Below are 7,295 nucleotides of genomic sequence, written 5' to 3' on the forward strand. Positions count from 1 at the left end.
GCAATAAAATGTGGGAAAGTAATGCTCTCGCCAAATTTGTACTAATGCGTAGTTACTTCTCCCAAATATTTCAAATTTTCAGGCTCGTCTCACGGCTATTCAGCTGGGGTGAAAATCTGCAGTCTCAGGGGTATAATCCCCGAGCAGCTATAAGCCACCACCGTGCAGATATAAAGCACAACGATTGGGGAACTCGTCCACGTGTAATTTGCCCTTAGTTCCTCCACAGAAAGTTATATTTCCGCCGATGGGCAAGTCCTAATGCGCAATGAATATAAGAAATTCCTTATAAATATTGCCTTATCGGTAATATTTAAAAATTGAATTGGAAGCATCAAAGTTTCCCACTTACCAGTTGCAAAAATCAACAAAATGTGTCCAATGAAATAAAACACGTGACGTCCTAACGGTATTTGGTGTAAATGACGCCTTATGTTAATATACTTGACTTTCTACAAAAGCTTACAACTTGCTTCAACCGGCTCCAAAACGAAATAAAATGATGAAATCGAAACTCTAATTTCACAAGCTGGCCTTTCTTCGTTCTTCGCCTTCCTTTTCGTCCACCATCCGCACTACGGTTTCTATCAACGCTGGTTGGAATCCTTCACAATCTCAATTCCAGATGCAACCGTGGTGTGTGGGTGCTACCTATGGCAACGGCGGTGAAGCTAAAACTTCAAGACTATCGTACAACACAACATATTGTTATTAGTATTTGGCGCTGGAATAGATTCCTCCGAACTGGTGCCGTTCTGGATAATATCAACATTATTTATGTTTTCAGAATCTTCAAATTCATCATTAGAATCGGAACCCTGATGTGAAAGTTGTCCGCTTGACTTATTTTGGACACCTATGTTTTCCCGAATAACAATATCATGCATGTATTCATTTATTTGAACATTCCGGCTGATTTCAATTTTTCTTTCTTGAGGTAACCAGACACGATAGCCTTTTGTGTTTGCTTGATACCCAACAAAAATTCCTTTCTTTGATTTAGAATCCCATTTTCTACGTTTTTCATCTGGAATGCGCACATAAGCATCAGAGCCAAAAACTCGTAGATCGGATATGTCTGGTATTTTTCCAAACCAAAGTTCAAATGGACTCTTTCCTTTTTGAGGACTTTTTCCAGTTCTATTCAAAGTATACACGACATTGTTCACGGCCTCTCCCCAGTAGTTTAGACTCAGTCTCTTGTCATGTATCATAGTTCTTCCAGATTCAACAATGGTTCTCATGTCCCGTTCAGCTCGTCCGTTATGTTCGGGCGTGTATGGGGTTGACTTTTGATGGATTATCTTATGTTTTCTTAAAATTGTACATACCTCTTTATTGCAATACTCTAAACCATTATCAGATCTTAAAGTCTTAACCTTATTACCAGTTTCAGCTTCCACTTGATCAATATACTGGTTAATGACATCTGGTACATCTGATTTTGCTTTTACACAGAAAACATGTCGATAATTGGAATAATCGTCTCGGAATAAAACCATAAAGCGTGAACCTCCAAATGATGCGTCTTGCATTGGACCACACAAATCAGTATGCACAAGCCTTCCAATATCTTCCGCTCTCTTTGAACTTTCTGTAAATTGAAATTTGTGTTGCTTTCCCATCATGCAGGCCTCACAGAAAAAATCGTATTTTGAGTACTTAATGTTTTGACGCTCCAATACCTCTCTTACATGCACTTTATCTTGATGGCCCATTCTTTCATGCCATACTTGTAAAGATACGTTTTTTACGGCCACATTTACTTCTCCCGTAGGGTTTTCGGTAACCTTCAGAAGTAATTTTAAAAGCTTGGAACCCTCTCGAACACCTTTGAGGAAAGTCTCACCATTTCTCTTAAACACACATGCGTCTGCTTCGGCCTTCATGACAAAACCTTTGTCCAAACACGCATTGGTTGAAAATAAATTAAGTTTAATATCAGGCACGAACAGAACATTTGATAAGTATTTAGATCTCCAAATCTTTCCATCAAATGCTTGTACAGGAATATCGCCTTTACCAATAGCTGGAATAATGGCACCATCACCAACCATTATACTCCTCGGTTTCTCAAATTGAACATAATTACAGAACCAATCTTTCCTATTGCTCATGTGGTCACTTGCTCCTGAATCTACGTACCATCTATCATCGCAAGATTTAGAACAATTCACAAATAATTTTTCTCCTATGAAGGCACCCCCGTCATTTTTTATATAGTGACCACCATTCTTTGGACAATCCCGCTTCCAATGTCCATGCTCACCACATTTGTAGCATTTGCCTTTAGAAGATTGTTTACACTGTGGTTTTCTATGCTTACCCGCCATTTGTTGATCTCTTCGTTTTGCTATAAATGCCTCGGATTTTGATGGTTGAATTCCAAGTCTTGCTTCTTCCATGCATAATCTTGACGTCAGATTCTTAAGCGTTCGTTCCTGCATAGCTGTTGCTTCCGAAGATACAAAAAATGTTGATACTCCGATGGCAATGTCATCAGAATTTTAGTGATTAACATATTTTCTGAAATTTTCTCACCAAGATCTTCAAGCTGCCTTGCCAACTTTTGCAACTTCGAAATATGCACGGAAATACAATCTTCAGGAGCTTTTGTGTATTGAAAGAAATGCTGCTGAAGAAGATGAATCGAAGTCTCTGATTTCTGTTCATACACACTCTCTAACATAGTACACATCCCTGCAGATGTTTCGCAATTCATAATATGAAGCATTGGCTCCTCTCCCATTGAAACGACTAACACCTTTTGAGCCTTTGCATCCGCCATAAGCCAATCATCCAAATCTTTACCGGCTTGCTCTGGCTTTTGACTAGCCCCACATACTATATTCCAAAGATTGCTCGCACGGAGTACCACTTTTACCTGGAATTTCCATAGTGTCCATCCCTCAGCATCCTCGAGCTTTGTAATCTTGAAGTCGTCCATGTTGTCTTCAAATCAAAAAAAATCGCTAATAACGAAATTCTGTTATGGCACTGGGCCCATAACCTGGGCACTACATAATACACTACAATACCAATTGGTAAATAATAGTCTTATTAAACATATCAACAAATAAGAACAAAAAAACAACAAAACTTTAAATATCTTAAACATTATTAGTAAAAACTTTTGCATTGATAATTCGATTTCTTTCCTGTTGGTGTCATAAAACAGCATTAAAATTTATTAACATGCGGGCAATTCGAAATTAGGAACGTACTGGACCGCGTGTTAGAATTGATTTCCAGCAGAAGGAATTCACAAAATATCCATTTCAAACTGATAATAGCATATGAATTAAACTGACGATGTTATGCACATTTTCGTCCAGAAGTTGTTGATTTCAACAATTTGTTGTTTTTAACAATTTTAATTGGTTGCACTTGTTTGTAATGTTTCTGGAAACTTTTTCTCGTCGATAAGCCACTCATTTTTCATTGGTCAGCTTCTTAATGTTTGCAAGAATGTAGCATCCAAAGATTTTAGTTTTCTGCAAAGAGATTTAAATTTAGTGACTTCTCTAAAGTGTTGATTTAATTTTTCATATTGACGTACCAATTACACCCAGAAAAAAGTGCCTTCGAAACTAAAGGAAAAAATTTTCACCAATATGGTTTATCCATTTTATTACCATTAATGTAAATTTTTGTGAGAAATAATAAAATTTACTCGTTTCAGTAAAAAAATCCTAAACTGTAAGCAGTTAGGAATAGTGCATTAACTAGAATAAGGCATGGAATTTTACTCATACTGTTTTCTTCGCTGGGTATAAGAATTTACTACTGAACAAGAAAATTTTATTCACCGATAACAAAGCATTCGTAAAAATAAACAAAATCCGAACTAAAACCAAGTTTCCTCAAAATTAGTAAAATTTCTTATAAAATGATAATTGCGACTTCCTTTATAATAGAAAGTTTTTCATACATACGAACAACACTTGGCATAGAAAAATATTTTAGTTCATTCGTACTAAGAGGTATGCAATCCTTTCAAAACTTAAGGAAACACACTTGTTAGAATATAGGAAATTTTCCTATATTTCTATTGTTATCTGTAATCGATACCTGTCATCGTAATCGATGTGTTTGCGCGTGGGTTGTTTTTTTAGTTGGAATCGCGTTGTTGTGGTATACGGAGGATTGTTAAAAAATAATATGGTAAAATAATATAATAAATAACAAATAAAATATATAAAATATTTGTTATTTTAAATTAGTGAGAAAAAATGTTCGTTTTTTGAAAATAAATCTATCAATGTTCGTCATGGTGTATAAAGAAAGAAAACACCAGCAGAATAACAACCCTTTCATTTGTCTTCATTTTGGAATCTTCAATTATCAGGTAATTTTCAGTGACGCTAACCTTTTGTAACAAAAATGGTTTATGATTTTTTATATTTGTAGGTATTGAAATCGTTAGGCAGCAACTTATTAAAAGTGAAAAGTACAAGAAGAAGGAAAAGTGTGTTTTACAGTTGATAATATCACATGGAAATTGGAAATAGTTGAATAATAAACTAATATTTCAAGGACAGTCGATGCTGTTGATTCTTAATAAATATATTCAATATATTAATAAAACATGTCTTTTATTGAAGATAAAATTGCTTATATAAATAAATAAAATTGTATTTAAAAACGAAGGTAAGCAGTTCTAATTATGAAGTAAAAGTTTTACCACAAATATGTAAGATTTGTCCAAATGAATGAAAAAATTTCAATAAAATCATTCCATATATGAATTCAAATCAGTTAATTTTTTTCATTCTGTAGTATTGTGGTACATGAATATAGGAAAATGTTAACTAATATATGGAATGCATTATACCTAATTTCTACGAAAATCACATCTTTCAAACAAATAAAAATGTCTTTGGCGCTATACGAAGTTCAACTTTCTTCACAATGAGTTCATTTTAACTTAAAGAAGGGGTCACTTTTTTCTGGGTGTATTATAAATTATTGGAATCAGTTCAAGTTAATTGTCCACCATTTTTTTATCGGTCAGCTTTTTAATGTTTTCAAGAACGTAGAATCCACAATTTTAGTTTTCTGCAAAGAGATATATATTTAGTGACTTCCTTAAAGTTTTATTTCAGTTTTTATTTTCACTTACCTATTTTTATAAACTATTGGGTTATTTGTCTAAAATTTTCCATTTTTTTTATTTCTTGCAATTGACCACGAACTTCGTTGCACAAATAAGTATTGAAAACCACATGTTTTTTTCGTCGCATTTTAGGGTAGTGTTTTGTCAAAGCTTTCTCATATTATCTTCAACACCTTTTCAAAGATTTCGTCAACATTTAGGCAAATTGGAAGTAATTCGCAAACAATTAGAAGATGTATTGAAGATGAGCTATTTCAAGTCAAGTTGAATTTATGTTGAAAATTATATTTACCCTCAAACTGAAAAGTTGTTGCATTTGAAAAACGCTCATCCTGTGTTTATTGGGTTAGTTCTTCTTTGCCAAATTTTAACTTAATTTGTAAGCTGATGGCAGCTTCGTCAATTAACTGATTGTTCTTTTTTATAGAATTATTTATTTTATTCGTAATGTCTGTTAAATTTCTTAATTTTTCGGTAAATATTTCATTTATCAAGACTTGTTGATTAATATTTTTTAATGATTCATTTAGCGTATTTGTTATTAATTCATAATCGCCGTGATCGGGGGATCCTGCGATGTATTTCCATGCAGTTCCAAGTATATTAATAGCTCTCTTATTTCTAGTCTGATCTGTTGGTGTTAAAAGTTCAAAAATATCACGAACCTGGGAATTCATGGATTAGGAGTGGGTAAAAGGGATTGGAATTGGGGATGGTGGTTTCTATTTCTGTCCGTATGTTATCTGTCAAATTCCAGTATCGGTCTAATTCCACTATGTGGATTATCTTGAAAGTACCGTTCTGGACTCTTCCTTGTCCGTCATTAATTGCCACGAGATGCGATAGTGTGTGATTAAACACTTTTAGTTCGCTGGCGAAAGATGAATCGAGGGTAAAGAGTATTCTATGAAATGAGAGAGATAAAATGAGGAAGGGAGGTAAACTTAACTCTTTATATTACTTTTGTGGACAACTCTTCCTGACTCAGTAATAATTGTTGTGGAATGATTTTCCTTAACAACTTCTTTTCTAAATATTGGTGACAATTTCGTTCCTAAACGCTTTTTGTTTCTAACATAAATTGTGTCTCCTGGCTCGTATTGTCTTATTGGTTCTCGATTTTAATTATGATTTTTAAGATCGATCGCCTGTTTGTCTTTTAGTCTTTGTATGTTATCCTGTCGAGCTTTTTCGTACGTTTCGGGGTTTGTGCTAACTCGTCGTCCGAAGAACACTTCAAGTGGTCTCTGTCCTGTCGTACTGTGAATGGTATAGTTGTTCTCATAAGTCGCCCTGTCTAGGAGTTGACGAAATGTGTAATTTGTGCGTTGACTTTTCAAGCAGCGCATAATTTCTGTCAATGTAGAATGGAAGCGTTCTACCTGGCCGTTTACAGTACTTGTGTAGGATGGGGCTTTATATAGTTTTATCCCTAGCGTATCCGGTAGCATAAATGTTATTGTTTCTGAATTAAAGGATGGTTCATTATCGAATACTACTATTTTTGGCACACCATATAAGAAAATTAGTTTTCTTATAGGCTCTCTAACGTCTTCAATAGCCCTTGATTTAATGAGCTTGCACTGGGCGAATTTCGAAAATTTATCCAATGCTGTAAGGACAAGGTGATTTTCCGTTCTATAAATATCAATATGGAGGATTTCTCCGAGGTATGTAGCAATTGGAGTTTCTTTAAGTACGGGTTTTGGCGGGTGTCTATCGTACTTATTTTCCTTACAAACTGTGCATTGCTTCACTATGCCATTAATCTTGTGGTTCATACGGGGAAAATAAAAATTTTCAAGAATTTGTGCCTTATTTTCCTTTCCATTTCTGTGAGCTATTCTAAGTGTGCTAATGATTATTTCTTCCTGTTGTTGTTCGTTTTTCACATCTTCCACTTGGAGGTTTGTGAACCTTATTCGATATTTTGAGAAGTGGTCCGGGTAAATTTCCTGGATTTTTCCCATCAGTGCTTAAGGAGCCTTAATGCCATTTATTACTGAAGGGTTAAGGCATTTTTTAAGGTTGAAACTAGTTGATTTGGGATATACTCTACTTTTGAAATTAGGTGTCTATGTACGGTCGGAAAAACTATTTCAAATTTATATTGGGATGGCAACGTGGAGTCGAAAATTATTTGATTTTTAAAAACATTTATAGGAGTTTCTACATTTAT

General features: G+C 34.5%; 1 long non-coding RNA gene across 1 annotated transcript; it reads left to right on the forward strand.

Moving 5' to 3' along the window:
* Nucleotides 1-4,150: 4,150 nt before the first annotated feature.
* Nucleotides 4,151-4,587, forward strand: LOC142242525 (uncharacterized). Its single transcript, XR_012724134.1, has 2 exons — nt 4,151-4,348; nt 4,411-4,587. It is a non-coding gene; the product is annotated as an uncharacterized LOC142242525 (long non-coding RNA).
* The last annotated feature ends 2,708 nt before the right edge of the window (nt 4,588-7,295 follow it).

Source organism: Haematobia irritans, unplaced genomic scaffold (assembly GCF_050003625.1).
Source record: "Haematobia irritans isolate KBUSLIRL unplaced genomic scaffold, ASM5000362v1 scaffold_32, whole genome shotgun sequence".
NCBI classification, from domain to species: Eukaryota; Metazoa; Arthropoda; class Insecta; order Diptera; family Muscidae; genus Haematobia; species Haematobia irritans.